Below are 19730 nucleotides of genomic sequence, written 5' to 3'. Positions count from 1 at the left end.
AAACTAAGGGGAAAAGTCTATGATAGTTCTTATAGTTCTTTCCAGAACTAAACTTCCATAACTTTAAGAATATTTAACTTAAATAGTGTTCAGGTATTGAAAATTCATTCATTCCCCAATCTGTATATCATAGATTCATAGGGAGTTTTGGAAAATTTAATTAGTCACTGAAATAAAAGCAATTATAGTTGAAATGTGTAATCACTGAAGCATTTAAGATTCACTTGCAGCAAACTGAAATACTCACCCCTTTCTTTAATCAACAAACTTAGTTAATAGGTTCTAATGCCACATGCAAATGTAAAGAAAAGAATACATATTTCAATTAATACTTTGATAAATATTAGATCAACGCTCAACAATTGAATGCTCAAAGGAAGCATGGACTTAGAAGTTGGAGAATAAGAGAAATTTCCTGGATAATGGGGATACTACTTCAGAAGCCCTTTAAATACTGCATCGAAGTATGTTTTTCACATGCGTTTTAATTATGTGGTATCCTGGTTTTCTGCAACCAGACTAAATGATTATATTTTGCATGTGTAAAATATCTATACAGATGTTAAAGTGCTTTTCTTCACATAATCTTAATTTGCTTTTCATGACTCGCTTTTCATGTGAAAAATCATAGTAAGCCATAGCTCTTCAGCAATTAAAATGCCTTAGTTATTATATATGCTTATTTCATATTATAGTCACAAAACTTATAGTAAGCGTAACAATATCATAGTCATTTCTCTGATGAGGAAACTGAGATGTTGAAGAGTTAAATTCCTTGTACAAAGTGATGCAATTAGTAGGAGGTAGAGCCAAGAATCAAACCCCCTTCTGTCATGTGCTTAACAACCATGTTACACTGCAGGAAGGCAGTCATTTGTAAGAAATAATACAGGTCAGTATGAGTTGTAATTCATATCGCCACAGAATTTTAAAACATTATTTACAGTTGAGGCAGTAGAGACTCAGAAGTCTGAGGACCACATAAAACATTTCTGTTGGGGCTAGGATTGGTTCTTGTACCTTTTGATTATAAACTCATTGTTATTTCTAGTGTACCATATTTATCTTCATTATATCCCACAAAAAAAGGTAGGGCTCTAAGACCTCACTTAAATAGTCTACCAATATTCTCCATCCCTTCTGCCTAACATACTGGCTTGTGCTCTTCACAAGCTAGATACTTCCCTCTCAAAACTACTCTCAAGTGGGCCCACCTACCTCTGTTCAATTAACCAAAACAGCTCCCAAGCCAAGTTCTTTTGGGGACTAGAGTTTCTACGTTACAATAAATAAGTTCCTTCAGATTCATACTCTGCAAACGTATCTATTTTAATTAAAATGTTTATCTTTCCATCCTTGCACTTAGAATAGAGTGATTGGGGTATCACATTGGTCCATTGAGAAAGCTTCTGTAAGACCTTTTGTGATATAAACTTGGAAATCACCATTGCTTAACTGAGAGCTCAGGCTTTCACAGATGAGTTAAACCTCTAAGTACTTGCAGTTTCAGAAGCCACATTTGCCATCCAAAGATCACTTCTGTGAGAACTGTTTTTTTTCACTGCTGAATCATCAATCACCAGTGCTTAGAACAGTGCTTGCCACAGAGCAGGTGCATAATAAATATTTGTTGAATGAATGAACAAATGATGTATTTTAAACAGCCCTCACTTCCATCATCCATTTCTTCATTTTCAATAAAAGTAGTATAAACCCCAAAATGGGGAACACTACCTGTCCTACGGAAGCTTCTGTTACAGGTCTTTATATATAAACCTAAGTTTCTTAAACTATCTTCAATAACAGATGAATAATGAGGTAGGTATCCATTTCCTGAAATAATCACAGCAGGGTCAGCACCACCTTGTGATAACTTTTCGGTTTTGGAGGTATATACACAGTTGCTGATGACACAAAAGTAATCTGCTTGCTTGAGTCAGCAGATTACTATAATTTCAAGAGGCTCTTCTCTAAGATTTCTATACTGAAGAATTATGAAAACTGGGTGAATAATGAATGCGTTTTGCTGGTTACTACTTTGATTTTGCTGTGATTTTAAGATAAAGATTATTTTCTATAAAATGCTAGTAGATTCGATTCCTAGATTAGTTTTAGATAGTCCTGGAGAAAATAATTGTTAGGGTAACCCAGAACATTGGAAATGGATTCACAGAAGCAGAGGCGTGATTTAATTTCCACTTAATACAAGTTGGCTTAATTTTTACATTTCTATTGTGAATTTCTTCTCTAAGTTCTAAGCAATTCTGGCCTTTTATATGAGACATAAAAAAAGCATATTCACCAGAAGAAGCATATTTCTTAAGGCAACATTAGCTGCTCAACATACTAACCCCCAGATGTCTCAAAATAGAGAATTTTATGTTTTGATCACATGAAGTCCAAATACAGCGATTGTTCCTGCTCCATTTTTTAAGTCGTTCTAAGTGAGGAATCAGAGACACAGATTTATTTTAACTTAAAGCTTCCACAGTGGCCATGTTCATCAATATTAAGTGAGGAAAAGACCATGGGAAATTAGGTACAGGACGTTTTAATGAGCCCAGTCTCCCAGTTTGGATGAAGTGCCACTACTTCTCCTAACATCCCATTGGCCAGAAGTTAGACACATGGCCACAGCTAACTAACACGAAAGAAAGCTGAAAAATGTAGTACTGCTGTATTGCCAGGAAGAAAAATAAATTACTTTGTAAAAGAGTTAGGCAATATAGTCTAAATACATAAATGATATTTCCTAACACTTGATTCTGATACTCTGTACTTTTTGCATAATCTTGCCAGCTTTCTTAACTTCCAAACTTCTCTCCTTGCCTCCCTTCTCCCTTGGCTCTCTTCTTTTATTCCTTTATTCATTGAGACAATTAACAAATATCTTGTGACCAAATTTCTACCAAATGAGTGGTAGCCCCACAATTTCTATGTAGGAAGGATAGGGGGCATTGATTTTGTTGGAAGAGAGACCTAGTAATTTACTAGAAGTCTCAAATATTTTATTTACTCTATTATGTTTGTTAGATTATACCTTTATTTGAAGTAAACTGGAGGAATTGGAGGGAAATGATGACAGTGTTGGAGGTTAAAAATTGTGCTATTTTTCCTTCAGTTTCCCAGTAAGACATGCTGTAGGGATGAGTAGCTTCCATGCCATTTTAGCTGCATAGTAGTTTTCACAGTCTCTATCTATAGAAAGGCTTTCTTTATTTTGGAATCATTGAGCTCTGTTGCTCTTTTCTACCATCAGCATTTGACACATATTTGAAATCTAGAACATGAAATGTGAAAAAATTGACCTGTTTATTGCTTCTATGTCCTCATCCCATGCAGCAAAACATGCACGTTTTAATTCAAGAAAGATGCCAGGTATTTGTTAAGCTTTTGAAGAAGTATTTATTTCAACAAGGCTTGAATAAAAGGAGAACATTCTATCTTTATTTTTAATGTGCTCATAAACAGGTAAATACCCAGCTAGCTATGATTTTGAATGTCATTGAGAGACATCTGGCAAAAAATATATATATATATATTACTAATTATGATGATAGTCTAAAAATTGTAAAACACGTTTAATAATTGTATACATATCACATGTCCCACAAATAAAACATATCATTTCTACCTGGTAGGCACCAGTGACTTTAAAGTTATGGTACTTTTAAGTTACTGATGACAAAGGGTTATAGTTCCATATAGAAGAATAATTATTTCCCTGAATAAAAGATCATATATGAGCTTTTCTTCTTTTGGATAGTTGAGAAACTACTATCTAATGAATGAATGACTGATATTATTTCATGACACTATTTTTGACACTAGGGCTAATACAAAGAAGTATATAAAATCATTGATTTCCTCAAATATCTGTAATATAGTTACAAAAATATGCCATTACACCAAAACACACACACATACAGAGTTACACTAATACAGTATTCTAAGAGCTAAATTCATGAAATAGGCTGTCTGAATAATGGGGATACATCAGTGGACTTGTTTGAAATAATTAGAAAAGTCTTTAGACAAAAAAAAAACTTTAATTAGTCTTAAAGGATAACTAGCATATTAGAGTTCTCTAGAAAAACAGAACTGATACGATTTATATACAGGGAGACTTTTATTACAAGGAATTCGCTCATGCAATTACAGAGGCTGAGAAGTCCCATGATCTGCTATCTGCAAGCTGGAATCCCAAAAAAGTCAATGCAGTAATTCTGACTGAGCCCAAAGGACTTAAAACCAGTATCACCATGGCAGGGAGAAGACTGACATCTCACCTCAAGTAATCAGGCAAGAAGGGACAAATTCCTCCCTCCTCTGCTTTTGTTCTATTCAAGCCCGCAATGGATTAGATGCTACCCACCCTCCTTGAGGAGAGCCATCTATTTTACTGAAGCCACAGATTCAAATGTTAATCTTACCCAGAAACACTTTCACAGACACACTCAGAAACAATGTTTAATCTGGACACCCCATGGCCAGTCAAGTTAACACATAAAATTAACCATCACTAGTGGTTGGTTTATCAGAGTGAACAGAGGAGGCTATCTTAGATGAGAGGTAAAATTTGAGTAAAAAGGCAGCCCTGTGAAGGCTTTAAGTAAGTTTGGAGGATGCATTATTCTAGATTGTTTTGGTTACAAAGGGCAAACAACAAACTTTAACATAAGCAGAGAAGTGCTTCACATAATTAAGAATTCTGAGGTACTGCTGAATCCAGGGACTCAAATGAGGTCAGGAGTCTGTCTGTATTTCCATTTCTGGGCTCTGATTCTTTACGTATACTGATTTAATTCTCAGATGGATTATTTCTAAACAGCAGAAAATATGGCTGCTGTCAGTCCCAGGTCTAGATTTCCCTTACAGACTCCCTCCAATACAGTCATCTCTTAGTATCAGTGGGGGATTGCTTCCAGAACCTCCCCAGGTACCAAAATCCACAGATACTCAAGTTTCTTATATAAAATGGTGCAGTACAGTTGGTCTACCTTATCCGTGGATACCAAGGGCCCACTGTATATAACAACTTCCAAAAGACCGAACTACTCTTCTTGAAAGCACATGTACTAATCATCTGTTGCTACATAACAAATTACTCCAAAGTTCAATGGCATAAAACAACAAACACTTATTTTCTCACAGTTTCTATGGATTAGGAATCTGGGAGCACACCTTAGGCACCTCTTGTTCAGGTCTCTCATAAAGCTGCAATATAGGAGTCAACAGGGACTGAAGTCATCTCAAGGTTTGGGTTGTGGAGGATGTACTTCCAAGTTCACTCACATGGCTTTCAGCAGACCACAGGCCCTTGTTAACTTACAGTCTTGGTCTCAGACTTACCCATGGGTCTCTCCACAGGATTATGCACAACATGATAGCTTGCTTCCTCCCAAGGGAGGGCGGGGGTAGGGGGAAGAGAAACGGGGCGGGGGGGGGAGAGAAAGAGAGAGGGAGACACCAAGACAGAAATAATAATTCTTTTGTTACTTGATTTTGGAAGTGACATACCATGACCTCTACCCTATTCTAGTCATTAGAAGCAAGTCAGTAAGTCCGGGCAGAGGATGATACAGGATCTGGATACTGGGAGGTGGGGATCATTGGTGGTCACCTTTGAGACTGCTTAACACAATCACTGAAATAGTCACTGTGATCTAAGAGATAAAATAGTCTGGCATGGACCAGACTATGAGTTCATCCTTCATGCCTTGAGTGGGGAGAGATCTACATGAATCACATGGAATAGGTTCTTCACCAAAAAGAGGGTTGCTCTTATCAAAAGAGGGGAAGAATTCCTGGAGAGACAAAAGCAACTAATATTCAATTCGCAGGACACTGAATTGATGGACTATCTTGCTGGGGGGAAGTGTTTGTCTCTGAGAAGCCCGGGCAATTAGAGAAAAAAATTGTGTTGCATGATTTTAGTATTTTTACTTTATCTCTTAAGTAATCACATTGTATTTGTTTGTGTGGCTCCTGTGTTTGAAAGAGAACAGTGATGCTACAAAAACTGTGTAACTGAAGATTGCTCTGGCAGTGGAAGCAGAATAGATTGCAACAGATATCAAATGAAGGCAACTGAGTTAGGGGGCTACTGCAGGGATCTAAGTGTGAGAAAATAAATGCCTGACAAGGCTTGCTGACTGTGAAATAAAACTTTAGAGACATACCTAAGAAAACGTGAAGGAAGAATTGATATAACTTGTTAAAGATTTGGTGAAAGATTTGGAGAGGTAAAATATATTAGAAGAAAGACTCCAAGGAAAATGGTCTATCAGAAGCAAGTGTTCTCTATTGAAGCAGAGAGGATTTAAAAATTTTTTTCCTCATTATTTCTCTCCTGAGTCTGAATATTCACAATGTAAGAAGGCTCTGTATTTTCATAAATTTATTCTATTTTCATTTATACTTTCAGTGTATTATTCTAATATATGCAGCTTTCCCTCCATATTCAGGGCTAAACTAGCTCCTGCTCTTTATACGCAAATATTTTGTGACTAGGAATCTTTAAGCATTACATCAGACTTAGGTATAAAAGGAATGGAAAGTCAGGAAATTTGAGGGATTTTTAAAAAATGTTAAGACACTGGGGAGGCAATATCTCAACCCTTGATTTTTTGTTATGTGGATTATGTTGACAAAAGAGTGAAATCTGGAGAACATTGAACTAATATATTATTTAACTGATACAAAAAATATTTACAGAATACCTACTCTGTGCCAAGCTCTGTGCTAGGTGCTGGGGATAAAATTATGAGCAAAAACTTCTGTCATTTTGGAACTTCCAGTCTGGTGCTGTGGGGAGGACAAGTTTTACATGTAACAAGTAACAACCAAAATAAATATAAAATTATAACAGATAATTGTGACAAGAGCTAGGATTATGAGACTTGACATTGAAGAGAAATCAAGAAAGTTTCTTTGAGAAGTGATACATTTCTAAAACCTGAAAGATTTTAAAGCATTAAGTAGGCTAAGAAAGAGGGGTAGTGCAACCTGACAACAGAAATAATGCATGTAAAGTTTCTACATCTGGAGAAAGCATGGCATGGTAGAAAAACTGAAAGATGACCAGTAGAGCAGAAGTACAAAGAGTGAGTAAGAGTGTGATGAAGATGAAGGAGCAAGTAAAGGACAAAAATGGCTGAACATTACAGTTCATATTAAGGATTTTGGTCTTTAATGAAAAACGTACAATAATGAGAAATATTGAAGTAGTTCAGGGTGTGATATCCTGAAATAGCTGCTGGCTGAAGACTAAAGAATGGGAAGGGGGAAGACAAATACAAATACTTCTATTTCCAAAAGTGGAAGACAGCTGAACTAATGAAGTTTCTGGCTACAAATACTACATACCATACTTTGCATAACATATATCTACAGCAATGACAAGAATGCAATACATATCTACCTTTGTTAAATAAAAGGGAAGTGTTCAGTTTCCATTAAAGAAGCGAGCTCTGAAAGAGTACCTTCAGAAAAGACACTGAATTTGCTCTTGAGGTTAGATCCAGAGTTCTTGGTTGGTTCCAGTCAAAATGAGGGTTTTTATATTAACAGATATGCTAGGTAAAGAAAGGAGGACAAAAAAAGGATATTATGTATGAACTGACCCCCTATAAGACCCAATACCATCAATGTAAAAGGACAGAAAATTCACCTATTTGCCCAGAAAGATGACAAACATCTATTCTGAAGACTCCAGGTTAAATGAAAGGAGAATAAAAGCCCAGAAGACTCAAAATTGAGGGCTTGCACTTAGAGTGGATTTAGGCATCACTTTTTACATTATTCTTGAGGTTCTGGAATATGCAAACTCAGAAAATAATTTTAAAATTATCTGGACTGGTGATATCCCAGTGCACTTGACAAAGCAAAAGAAAACTTCATTGGTGTGGAAAAAACTCACTAACAGGCCCTATGTTCATGACAGTCATACAGGAAAAATGAAGTCCCTCTACAGATAGGTTCAGAATAAAAAGCAAATTAAGAAACAAAGGAGGATGCTATCTAATATAAGCAAGAAGTCAGCTTTGCAAAAACTATTTAGTAGCACCTGCCATCAGGTCTTCACTGATGTTGCTGGCTTACTCCACTGCTAATGCAACTGATGTTCCTGATAGCCTACAATGTCAACATCTCATGAAAACTTTTGATAATGAGAAACTTTAGCTATATTATCTTGCCCTATGACTTGGACATATTTTTAAAGTTCCTGACTCACAGGAAAATCTGAAATAAACACAGTTCTACACTTGTAAATATGCTACTCCACTGATCCTGATTCATTGTCTTTGAAATAAACTTGGCAACTTTTGTTCTTTTCCCTCCAAAAACATCTTTCTCAGGAAATTCTTTGACCCTTCAGTTAAACAGATTCCTATTAGGCCTGTTTTACTAGTGCACCAGACATATCTGGACATACTGACATTCTGATGTACAAACAGGTTAGACCCACATTGTGCTCCTGCTGCAAAATAATACACTTTCTACTGCATGGGGTTATTATTGGGTTCAAATGGGTGAAATGTATGAAAGACTATCAATTTTGAACACTATCAATCATGTATACTATGTGGAATTATTTAATTTATCCATTTTATTTTAGTGCTTTACAAAGCTAATCCATCTTTCTAATACCAGAAAGGACAGGGGTACTATTAAGGGTAGGGAGCTACTCAGCTTATAAACTACTGGCCAATATTGAAAGAGAGATTCAAGATTTCAAACTTCAATTACTTACTCTAATAGTTATCAAATAGCTTGAGACTCTCCATTTAACCGATGATAAATATGCTCAAAAAAGTGCTTTATACCTTAGCTATCCTCTCATAAATCAGGAATAAAATGGATATGGGTATTTTGACAGTCATCTATTTGGGCTACAGGGGTGCCAAAACTACCAAACAATTCTGTACAAAATACTTTCAACTGAGTAATTTTGAGTTGTCCATATAGAAGTTTTTCTGTAAGCTATTTGTCAATACCTGAATGGACCATGGTTGCATTCACTGCTTCCATTTACTGTGTAATAATTTGGACGGCAATGGATAGACTGGTTTGAGGCTTCTACTTCTTTTGCAGTGCAGAATGCATGACTGCTTTCTTGAATGGCAATCACAAATTGTTCAAAAAGGGCAATACAAAACCAGCTTCCCGATTTCAATAACTGAGGTCAGTTTGACATTTAAAGACTGCACACTTGGGCTTCCCTGGTGGTGAAGTGGTTAAGAATCCACCTGCCAATGCAGGGGACACAGGTCCAAGCCCTGGTCCGGGAAGATCCCACATGCCGCGGAGCAACTAAGCCCGTGCACCACAACTACTGAGCCTGTCTTCTAGAGCCCACGAGCCACAACTGCTGAGCCCGTGTGCCACAACTACTGAAGCCCATGCGCATACAGCGCGTGCTCTGCAACAAAAAGAAGCCACCGCAATGAGAAGCCCGCACACCACAACAAAGAGTAGCCCCCACTCACCAACTAGAGAACTAGAGAAAGCCCACGCGCAGCAACGAAGACCCAATGCAGCCAAAAATAAATAAAATAATTAAAAAAAAATAAATAAAGACAGTGGGCTTGTTGATGGTGTGTCTGCATACCTTTGCATGATTTTAAATGCTAAATAAGTTTTTAAGCAAACAAAAGTCGAGCAAAAATAATATTTTCTGCTTGACTGAAGAGGATGATGACGGTTTATACTTTCATTATTCTAGAAATTAGTTAAAGATTTGCTTTAATTAAGAGGAGATGGGGGCTTCCCTGGTGGCGCAGTGGTTGAGAATCTGCCTGCCAATGCAGGGGACACGGGTTCATGCCCCGGTCCGGGAAGATCCCACATGCCGCGGAGCAACTAGGCCCGTGAGCCACAGTTGCTGAGCCTGCGCGTCTGGAGCCTGTGCTCCGCAACGGGAGAGGCTGCGACAGTGAGAGGCCCGCGCACCGCGATGAAGAGTGGCCCCCGCTTGCCACAGCTAGTGAAAGCCCTCACACAGAAACGAAGACCCAACACAGCCATAAATAAATAAATAAAAAATAAGCAAACATTTGCAAAAAAAAAAAAAAAAAAAGATGAGATGGTAGGGAAAAAAACAAAATAACATTTTAAAAAATCTCAGCAGGAAACTTCAGGTAATTTTGTGTTTCATTTCCACTGAATCTCCTCAGTTCTGGAAACCATCTCTGTATTATTGTATATTTAAAAGTGGGGGATTTCAAAATAAGCATTTAAACAAGACCTCTCTCCCTCAGTCATTCCTCTACTCCCCTCTGTCTCTACCTACCTACTCTCATTTATGTTAAATGTTTTGCTGGTATGACACATACTACCCCCATAGATGGTTTCTCAGTACTAATACTTCTGATTGTTCCAGTTCTTTCCTTCTTTGAAGTGTGTAATACCTCAGTAGATTAGCTGACCATCAGCAAAGTGGCATTAGCTCTGTTGGTGCCTTGGTCTACCTAGAAATTTTATGTAAGAAACTGAGTTTAAAAATTTAATTATATAAAATAAAGGCTCACACTATTATGAAACAACCCCACAATATTTTAATCAGTTTGTAGTGCCACCAAGAAAAGAATGAAGTTAAGATAACAAGGAGTCTATAACTGAACTAAGGAAGTTCCATTTGATCACCATCAATTACTTCCTAATCATTTCTCTCCTTTCTACTCATGCTACCCAGAGGAGATGAGATCTTTGCAGAGTAGGGGAGCTAAACAATGTTTGTTTATCTGAAATCCTGCTATGTTATTTACCATAAGTTTAACTGTTTTGTTATTTTTTTGCCTTTAATAAGCTAAAGTAGCAGTGCAAAAAGTATAAGCTAAAAATCCTACTTAAACAAGTAAGAAAGAACATAATTTTAGGAAGACAGGGATTTATTCTTACAAACGGAGCTGACCTGCTGACTTGCATTACAAAGCAGCTATATTAAATTGCACTTCCCTAATGTTTGCACTGAATTACAACTACAAATATTTGGGTTCCAGTTCTACACATTACAAATTAGCTTGGGTTAAGTCACTTAATCACTCTAGCAACTGACATAATGTACACATTTAATCTGTAAATAGGAGGCTGCAGTGAGTGAGTCCTAAAGTTCTTCATAGCTCAGCGAAATAATATTTCAAGATTTAAAAAAGCAAATATTCTAATACAACTGGTATTAAAACCAATCTCTCTCCAGTTTGAGAGTTCATTTTATTTTCAGAAAGTCAGATGCCCATAATAATATAACTTCTTTGATGTGCATTACAGAAATACGATTGGGATTGACTCCCAGCCTCTACCCAACTGCTGTTGTCAAATAGAGGCTTGTTCTGTTAGGTGAGCAGGAGTTGTTCCAGGGGAAAGAGTCAAATGTTACCCCTACATTCCATTATTCTTCTGGCTCCATGTTTCCTGATCAGGAGTATACAATTGGAACAAACGAATTGGGACATTCTTGGAATCTCTGCCACTGTCTTGGAAGTGCCAGCCATCCATAAGACAGAATTATCCTTACTGATACTGATATATAAGTAAAATATGTATTAGCAAGTAGGGCCAAACAGAACATACACACGCACACACACATATATACATACATACATATATATATATATATATATATATATATATATATATATATATATATATATATATAATGCAAACAAAAATATATATGTAGATAGGGCCAAATAGCAGTGTTCCTAGACAGATCTGAATTTGTAATTAGATCCCCAAACTCTAGGCCAGCTAGCTGTGACTCTGGTCATTTCATTATCTTTGTAATTAAGGTACCCTGCATTATGAATATTGGTTCCCATTGTCACCAGATGATAGGGCTTTATTTGTTTGTAGATGTACAAACTTTTTTCAAGGAACATAAGTTTGACTTAAATCTTGCCAAGGATGACAAGATTTAGTGTGCTATAACAAAACTGTTATTTATTTAACCAAATTTTTTTTTTAATGCAGCCTACTGAAACATGCAATGTTTTGTAGAATCAGAATGCTTTGTTTCATTAAGGAGTTCTGCATAGGATTCTTTCTCTGGTTCTCGCTTTCCTTTTACTGCCTCTAGTCTTGGCTCAAGCACACTTGCAGCTCTCCAAGCAACAACAATTTGGAGCTTACATGAGAATTACCTATCACTAGCTACACAGGGTAATTCATTTTTGTAAGAAGCAGCATCAAAAAGCTTTCAGATAAGTATCAGTCAAGGCATGGTCTGGTATACCATGTACCTCAAAATTACCTGAGAAGCTTCTTATAATTTTGATTTCCTGTAACTGCTGATACAAAAACTGTGGGTAGAGGCAAGAAAATGTTTATTCTAAACATGTTACCCACTATCTCTATTGCAAGTGAAGTTGATAACAACTACTCATTAGAGGAAAAAAATTCTGAATTAAACTTTTTTCTGTGTGTAGATTGTTCATACTGTGATTTTTACCTACAGAATTTCAATTTTGAACACTAGAAAATTCCCTACCCTGATCTCTGCACTATGTTATAATTTTCACTTATTTTCTAGGGTACAGACATTTTAATGTTTCAGGTCAAAAAATAACTATCAAAGTGATTTTTAAACAACTGCATTTATTCTGTAAGAAATTGTGTTAAATTAAAAATTACAAAATGTTGTTAGAAATAATGTCCTTGGTTAAAAATATATATATATATATATATATATATATACAAGTAAAATCTAAAAGAAATGAGTACAACTCTATAATGTTAAATGAGAATTAGAAATAGCAGTATGAACTCATTGTTATTTATTTTTAAATGCTTATTTCATAATTTTGACCACCAAAAAGAAAAGATTACTGGGAAGCAATTGCCAGTAATGATATGTACTCTAATCATGTATATATTTTTGTCGTTAAGTTTCCTTTTCAAATGAAAGAACTAGAGCTCCTTGGAAAAAATGGTTGAATTAAGGTCTGAGGCAGGAAACATAAGATGGGTATTAGCAGAACATTATTTTTCGTGACAGAAAACAAAGAAACGAAGAAACAAAAAAACCGAAAGACTAACGGTTGTAACAAAAAGGCATGGTGCACATCTGAAAAGGATCCCACAGGGCAGGGCAAAGATGTGACAATTTCAGTAACAAACAAAAAACAATGTATGCAACTGATTGAGACATATAGATTATCTGAAAGTCCATGATTTCACAATGATTTTCAAAAAACAAACAAAAAAAATTGTCACTATTGAAAATAGCTACTTCACCAAATACTGACTTTGAAAATTGATAAATTAAAGGAAAAGAATTAAGCTTTTACTTTGATTTTCCTGATGCAACTGTCTGTAAGGACAACTAGAAGGCCATGATTGAGTAAATAGGCTTTACTACATTATAATTCTGATTTCAAAAATGTAGGTAAATAATTTTATCAGTAAATTGCCTTTTTATACTCCCTAAAGATGTAATAATTATCAACAGATGCTAAAACAAGTACTTGAAAACTTGTTTGGGGACTGTACACTCACAAGATATCAAAGCATTGCTATCCTAATTATCTGCTCATTGTAAGGGGAAAAAGATAAATTTACACTGGAGGAATCAGGCTGTCACCATCCGAACCAGATGATCAGTCACTCAAGGTGGAATTTCCAGCATCCTGTGCTGCATGACCTAAGGTAAAATTAAATAGATACAACTACCTATTTTTATGGTCTTGCAAAAATGGTAAACAAAATTTCCTGAAGCCTTTGCATCTATTTTTAAATTCACAAGAAATACAAGAAATATAAGAACAAGTTAAATCATACCACAAAGAAGCAATCAGATTTCTAGGATTCTGAACATTGTAAAGGAAAACAGATGTCCTCTCTCCAAGCCAATGTCTTAAATTAAGAAATATTCACAAATGGTAATTCTCTTAAAAAAAACCTGTTTTGATATTGATTCAATCATCCAATGATAAAAATACTATTTTGCTTTAGCTATCAAAGAAATTTAAATGTGGATTGGGTACTAGATGAATTAAGAGACTTTTAAATTCTGTTATATTAAAAAAACGGTTTCTTTTAAGAGATGTACACTATCATTTCATGATTGCATACTTGATTCAAATACTTTAGTAAACTAAAAGTAAAAGAAGTAAATATGGCAAATGTTGAAATTTGTTAAATCTTGATGATAGGTTGTTAGATTGACTAAAATTATCTCCATTATTATATATATAATGGAGATTATATGCATGAAATTTTATATATAAATATATAAAATAATCTCTATTTATAGAAATTATATATGAATTATGTTTTGTATTTTATATATCTGTTATATACATTTATATATGAATTTCATACATATATGTTCGTATATAAATATATATATATATATATATATATATATATATATATACACACACACATGAATTTTTCACAATTTTTTTTTTTTAGCTGTGCCATGTGGCTTGTGGGATCTTAGTTCCCTGACCAGGGATTGAACCTGGGCCCTGGCAGTGAAAGCACAGAGTCCTAACCACTGGACAGCCAGGGAATTCCCCACAAAAATACTTTAAAAGATCTAATTTTAAGGCATCTGTAGTATTCTCTACTACATTTTGGATAACTTTGACCTGTTAATGACTACCTAATGTGTAAACTCAGCATTGTTGGTCTGTGATCCAGGTTTCATTCATTTCTCTGCACTTTTATGGTCTGCCCAATCAGTTATCTTAACCCCATACATACTGTACTCTATATAATTCACAATAAATTAATAGTACCAGGCAAAATTTGTCAAGATATGCTCCCCACTGATGCATGTATAACTAGTCTCTTAGTCTGTTTGGGCTGCTATAACAAAATACTATAGACTGGCTAGCTTATAAACAACAGAAATTTATTTCTCACAGTTCTGGAGAACAGAAATCCAAGATCAAGGCACCAGCATGGTTGAATTCTGGTGAGGGCCCTCTTCCTGGTTTATAGTCAGTGCCTTCTCCCTGCACCCTCACATGGTGGAAGGAGTAAGAAAGCTCTGTGGGGCCTCTTTTATAGGAGCATTAATCACCTTCCTGCAGGCTCATCACCTAAGCACCTCTCAAAGACCTCACCTCTTAATACCATCACACAGGGTGTTAGATTTTCAACATATGAATTTTGGGGAGTAGGTGAACAAACATTTAGACCATAGCAACTGGTGAAAAAACAATAAGAACATATTTAAGTCTTATGAAATGGTCTTAAGAACAAACTGCAGTCTAAGAAACATTTATTCAAGAAAACCTACTGTCACTCAGTAAGGCAGAGTCTCTGGCATTTGAACCATGAATTACTCCCTCCCTCCCACACACCTTCTTGAGCCCAGTAAGATGGAAACTCAACTCCAGGTGGGTGCAACTAGAACACAGGAATTGTTCTCCCACCTCCAAGTTGAAGGTTATGACATGTTCCAGAGGGGTGTGGGACAACAATATTTCTCATCCTCTCTACCTAGTTACCTTTTTTTTTTTTCCCTGTTACCTTTTGTAGAGGCTAAATTCCAAGTGAGTTGGAGGCTCCATTCTTCTAGGCAGACTGCCACTCAGAATCGGAGGCTCCAGCAAAGGTGCAGCACACTGAGAATACTGGTGACCAAATTGCCTTTGCCCCAGCTCATTCTTAGAACAGAGGTTACATTCTTCTCTTTGTAAAGGTAAAAGGAAATTAAAACAAGCGAACAAAAAAAACACAGATTGTCACACCTACCCAGAGCTCTGCTTCTAAAGCAGCAGCACCACTCAGAAACAAGCCACTATCCCAGGATCAGCTCCAGAGCCATATCTGAGTTTTTGCCCAGGGGGCAAGATATGCTAATAGAGAGCTCTATAGCTCTCCCTAATTTGAAAGGGAATGTGAGAAAGTTCAGGCCTAAGGACACTCTCAAAAACAATGGTTTTAGTGGAAAGCAATTAAGTGGAGGATAGTAGCTTTATGGGAGATATAAACTAAACCGTAGCCCAGCAAGTTTTCCAGAAACAAACAGGGAAAGAGTTGGCTAAGAAAGCCTTCCTGGAATCAGAACAAACCTGAAACCCTGACCTCAAAAACAACCCCTTTAAAGGAGCCAGTATATCATTGGATCTGTCTGTGCAGTAATTTATGCTGCAGGGCACGGTTGAAAACAATAGAGCAATCAGCTGTCAATTAGTTAAGCACAGCTCATCCAGTACAGCTGGATGTATTCAGGAAGGAGACATTCAAAAAACAACAACAAAGAAAAAACAAATAAAAAACCAACCAGGCAATAGAAACTGAGAAGGGCCACATTTTGGATTAAAAAAGATTGCAAACCTCTGTATTCATTGAATACTTGATTTAAATTTTCAGCTAACTTTTGTAACTAAAATTAGAGCATTTACAAAAACAGTTCAACATCATCTTAGGACAGTTATGTAGATTTACAAAGTAGCTCTGCAAAGGTACAAATAATTTTGAAGTCTACCTGATGGTAGATGATCAATAAAGAGTCAATGGATGTATTCCAAGGTGTATGTTTTTATTTTAACATGGGAATTATTAACAAATGTGGTAGTAAAATTAATCTTTGTATACTGAAAACATTTGTAACTTAGTCTATAACTTCGATTTTGATTTATAAAAATATCATAGCTTATTTATATAATTATGTCTCCATAACCAATTCCAAGTACATTTGTGTTCATGAATGTCTTAATTTCCTATGAACATTTTTAACCACAATATTGTGTTCTACCCAAAACTAAATTTTGTCACAAAACTATTTTCTCCAAATATTGAGCTTTTAAATGAATTTACAATAGCATTAATAATTATGTCAGGTGTTTTACCTTTATGGAATCAACTTCTAAAAGTTTATCTGTTGCCAAGATTTGTATAAAAAAATGGAACCCTTAATTTGCGATAACCTATTCAAAACACCTGTTGAAACTGACATAAGTCAAGCATAATTTAAATATTTAGGTAGTTCTACTAACAGTGCTAACACATTAAAAGCTATCATTCCACTTATATTTGTGCTCTAGGACAGTCATTTTTTCTCAATGAAAAGTCAGGCCTCTCATTGTGACAGGCAAACCCAGATTTTGCAGTTGAATCTGTTTCCATTGTTTTCAAGTATAGTCTTCTAGATTATTGACTTTTGGAGTGGGCATTAATGCTGTTAAAAGATTCATGTATTCTTATTTTCATGTTTTCTGTGATATCACTATTATCACTACAGCCCCAATGGTGTTACATGTCAATGAATATTTTATGCAAATTATACTTTAATTGGTACCTTTTTCAGTATTTAAAATGCAGTAATTAAAATCATATTTTCAACTTATTATTTCTAAAAGTGTTTATTGCAGAATAAAAATGTGTTCCTAAAAACCAAAATCAACTTCAGTAGCAAGAATGCTCATAATAATTTTTATAAGTGCTATAGCAGAACTATTCAGCCATTTTGTGAGCATATTTTGTGAACACCGTAAAGTACAATTTCTCCCATCTCTTCCTGACCCTATCTACTAGCAATCTAGAATGGTAGGGCATTTTGAAAGGAACAGGATAAGCCATGACAGCATTGCCAAACATCCAGCAAACGTCCATCAGGCCCAACAGCATTCAATACTTCTCCAGTTTTCCTTTTGAGCTCACCCTGCGTAATTTTTTTTGTAAGGAAGGAGTTTGTAATGCTGTATGTAAAACAGCTGAGGGAAAGAGAGTTGCACAATTAGCCATCTTTTTTTTTTGACAGCCATCTTCACTGAAAATGCTTAATTAGACAAAAGCAAAGTGGAAAGTGCAGAGTGGAAAGTACAAAGTGGAGTCCTGTGGAACCCATCACAGGTTATTTTCATAATTTTTGAACAATAATTTGTTCTTCAAAATGGAAACCCAGGAGATGCTGATGCTGAATTGAATGGGATGCAGGAATATAGCTGTAACTGGGATTCTCGAAGGCAAACATTTTGTACGGTTACACTAACACTGATAGAAAACATGCAAACTCACTCAAGATATTTAATCAAAACAGGTATTTGATTGTAAGGAGACAGAATGATCTAACAGAATTGAGGAACACCCAGAAAGTGAAGCTGTGCCTCTAGAGGGTCTGGATTCTAAGAGGCGCTTCTCTTTGCATATCTGTTCTTTCTGAGTCTGTGCAGTAACTAGTTTAGTCTAGTAACTAGTAAATTTAGTCTCTGTCTAGTAATTTTTAAATTTTCAGAATTTATCCTGCAGGCAAGGCGGAATTTGTGGAACTATATGAAAGAAAATATGATCAGATTTATATCTTAGAAAGATGAGTGTGATTCTAGAAAGAAATGCTTTCAAATGTTCCCTCCCCTCCTCTTTAAAATCCCAAGAGAAGAAAACGTAAAATCTCCGTTTGGAAAGTTTCTCCTGCCTTACCAAAAGCAGGTCCCAGGATGTGATTTGCTTGCTGATAGTATGTGTTCCAACTGTACAAATTAAGCATTCTTTCCAAACCAATCTTATAGGCACTAGAAAGAATCCTTTGAATTGTACTTATAGTTCTCATTACGCTCCAGGTACTCAAATTAGTGTGAAATTACTTCCTCCGTGAATAGTATTTTGGGTACTATGTCAAGGGGAATACACCACAGCACGATAAATGCAGATGTTTTCTGAGTGGAAGCTCTGCTAAGGTAAGATCATATTATAATTCTGAGCAACTTTTTTTCATTCCTTTGAATATAAGCATTATCAGACTACAGAGGAAATGGTTTAATATATATAAACATTAAATTTAAAGGCCTAAACATTAAGTATAAATATTAGGAATTTATTTCTGTACTGTATTTTACATGTATTTTCTTTTTAATATTTCCTTTAGAATGTGTATTTCAATGTAATATTTATTTAGTATTTTTACTTCATAGGTAATGTACAGCTGTGTTCCAGAGTCTTCTCTGTAGATCAACGGCAGTGTGCTCTCTGAGATTCTTCTTTACAGCTTATTCAAATACACGTTTCTTAACTTCCCTCCTTAAAAGTCTGATTCAGTGGGTCTGGGTCCTCTTTATGCAAGTATTACAAAGACAGTTAGGGGTATTCTCTACCTTTAAATATTTACAGGTTAGAAATGTTTCATATAAGACCCTTGAATTCCATTCTCCCTGCCCTACCTGAATATATATTCACCTTTGTTCATGCTTGCACCGTACATCACGTGGATGTAACCATTCAAACTAGTATTGACTTCACAGTGATATGAATCAGTAAAGCACCTCTTTTCATTTAACTGTTTTAAGTTCTGTTTCTGACTTTTAATAACTAAAGAGCTCTGCTTAATACAAAAACATGTAGTTGCTTATTATCATGGTATATGCTACAAAGAAAAATTATAGCTTGTATGACAGTATATTAGTAAGAGAGACATATTTGGAAAGTAGAAAAGACATATATAAGAAAGTGAATTTATTCTTAAACCCAATTTATGTTAAACAATTATTGACTTTGCATGAGCGAACTAAAACATATCCCAAAAGGTCTACATGAAAATTTACAAATATAAAAGAAAGAAGTGAACTTGTTAACCCCATTCTACCATTTGACCATTCAGTCCAAACTGAACAAATGATCTGAAGTACTACATAGCTGATTTATATTTTACATTTTTCTTTGGTAGGAATAAGAAAGGCAATGACTGGGTAAAGAATATGAAGTGAATAACTGTTATAATTAATCACACCGTTTAGTTCAATAGAGCAACAGAGGCAATTTTTGATACTGAATGGATT

At 35.5% G+C, this 19730-nt stretch overlaps 1 long non-coding RNA gene across 1 annotated transcript in view; it reads right to left on the bottom strand.

Moving 5' to 3' along the window:
* Positions 1-19448, bottom strand: part of LOC309604724 — a 63826-nt gene extending 44378 nt beyond the window's left edge. Inside the window, exon 1 of the long non-coding RNA XR_014231020.1 lies at positions 15484-19448. This is a non-coding gene — a long non-coding RNA (uncharacterized lncRNA). The remainder of the gene's footprint in view (positions 1-15483) is intronic.
* Between the last annotated feature and the right edge of the window lie 282 nt (positions 19449-19730).

This window comes from Balaenoptera borealis (assembly GCF_965194805.1).
Source record: "Balaenoptera borealis genome assembly, chromosome: 10".
In the NCBI taxonomy this organism is placed as follows: Eukaryota; Metazoa; Chordata; class Mammalia; order Artiodactyla; family Balaenopteridae; genus Balaenoptera; species Balaenoptera borealis.
Note: the sequence above shows the minus strand (reverse complement) of the source record. Positions and strands in the feature narration are given on the sequence as shown.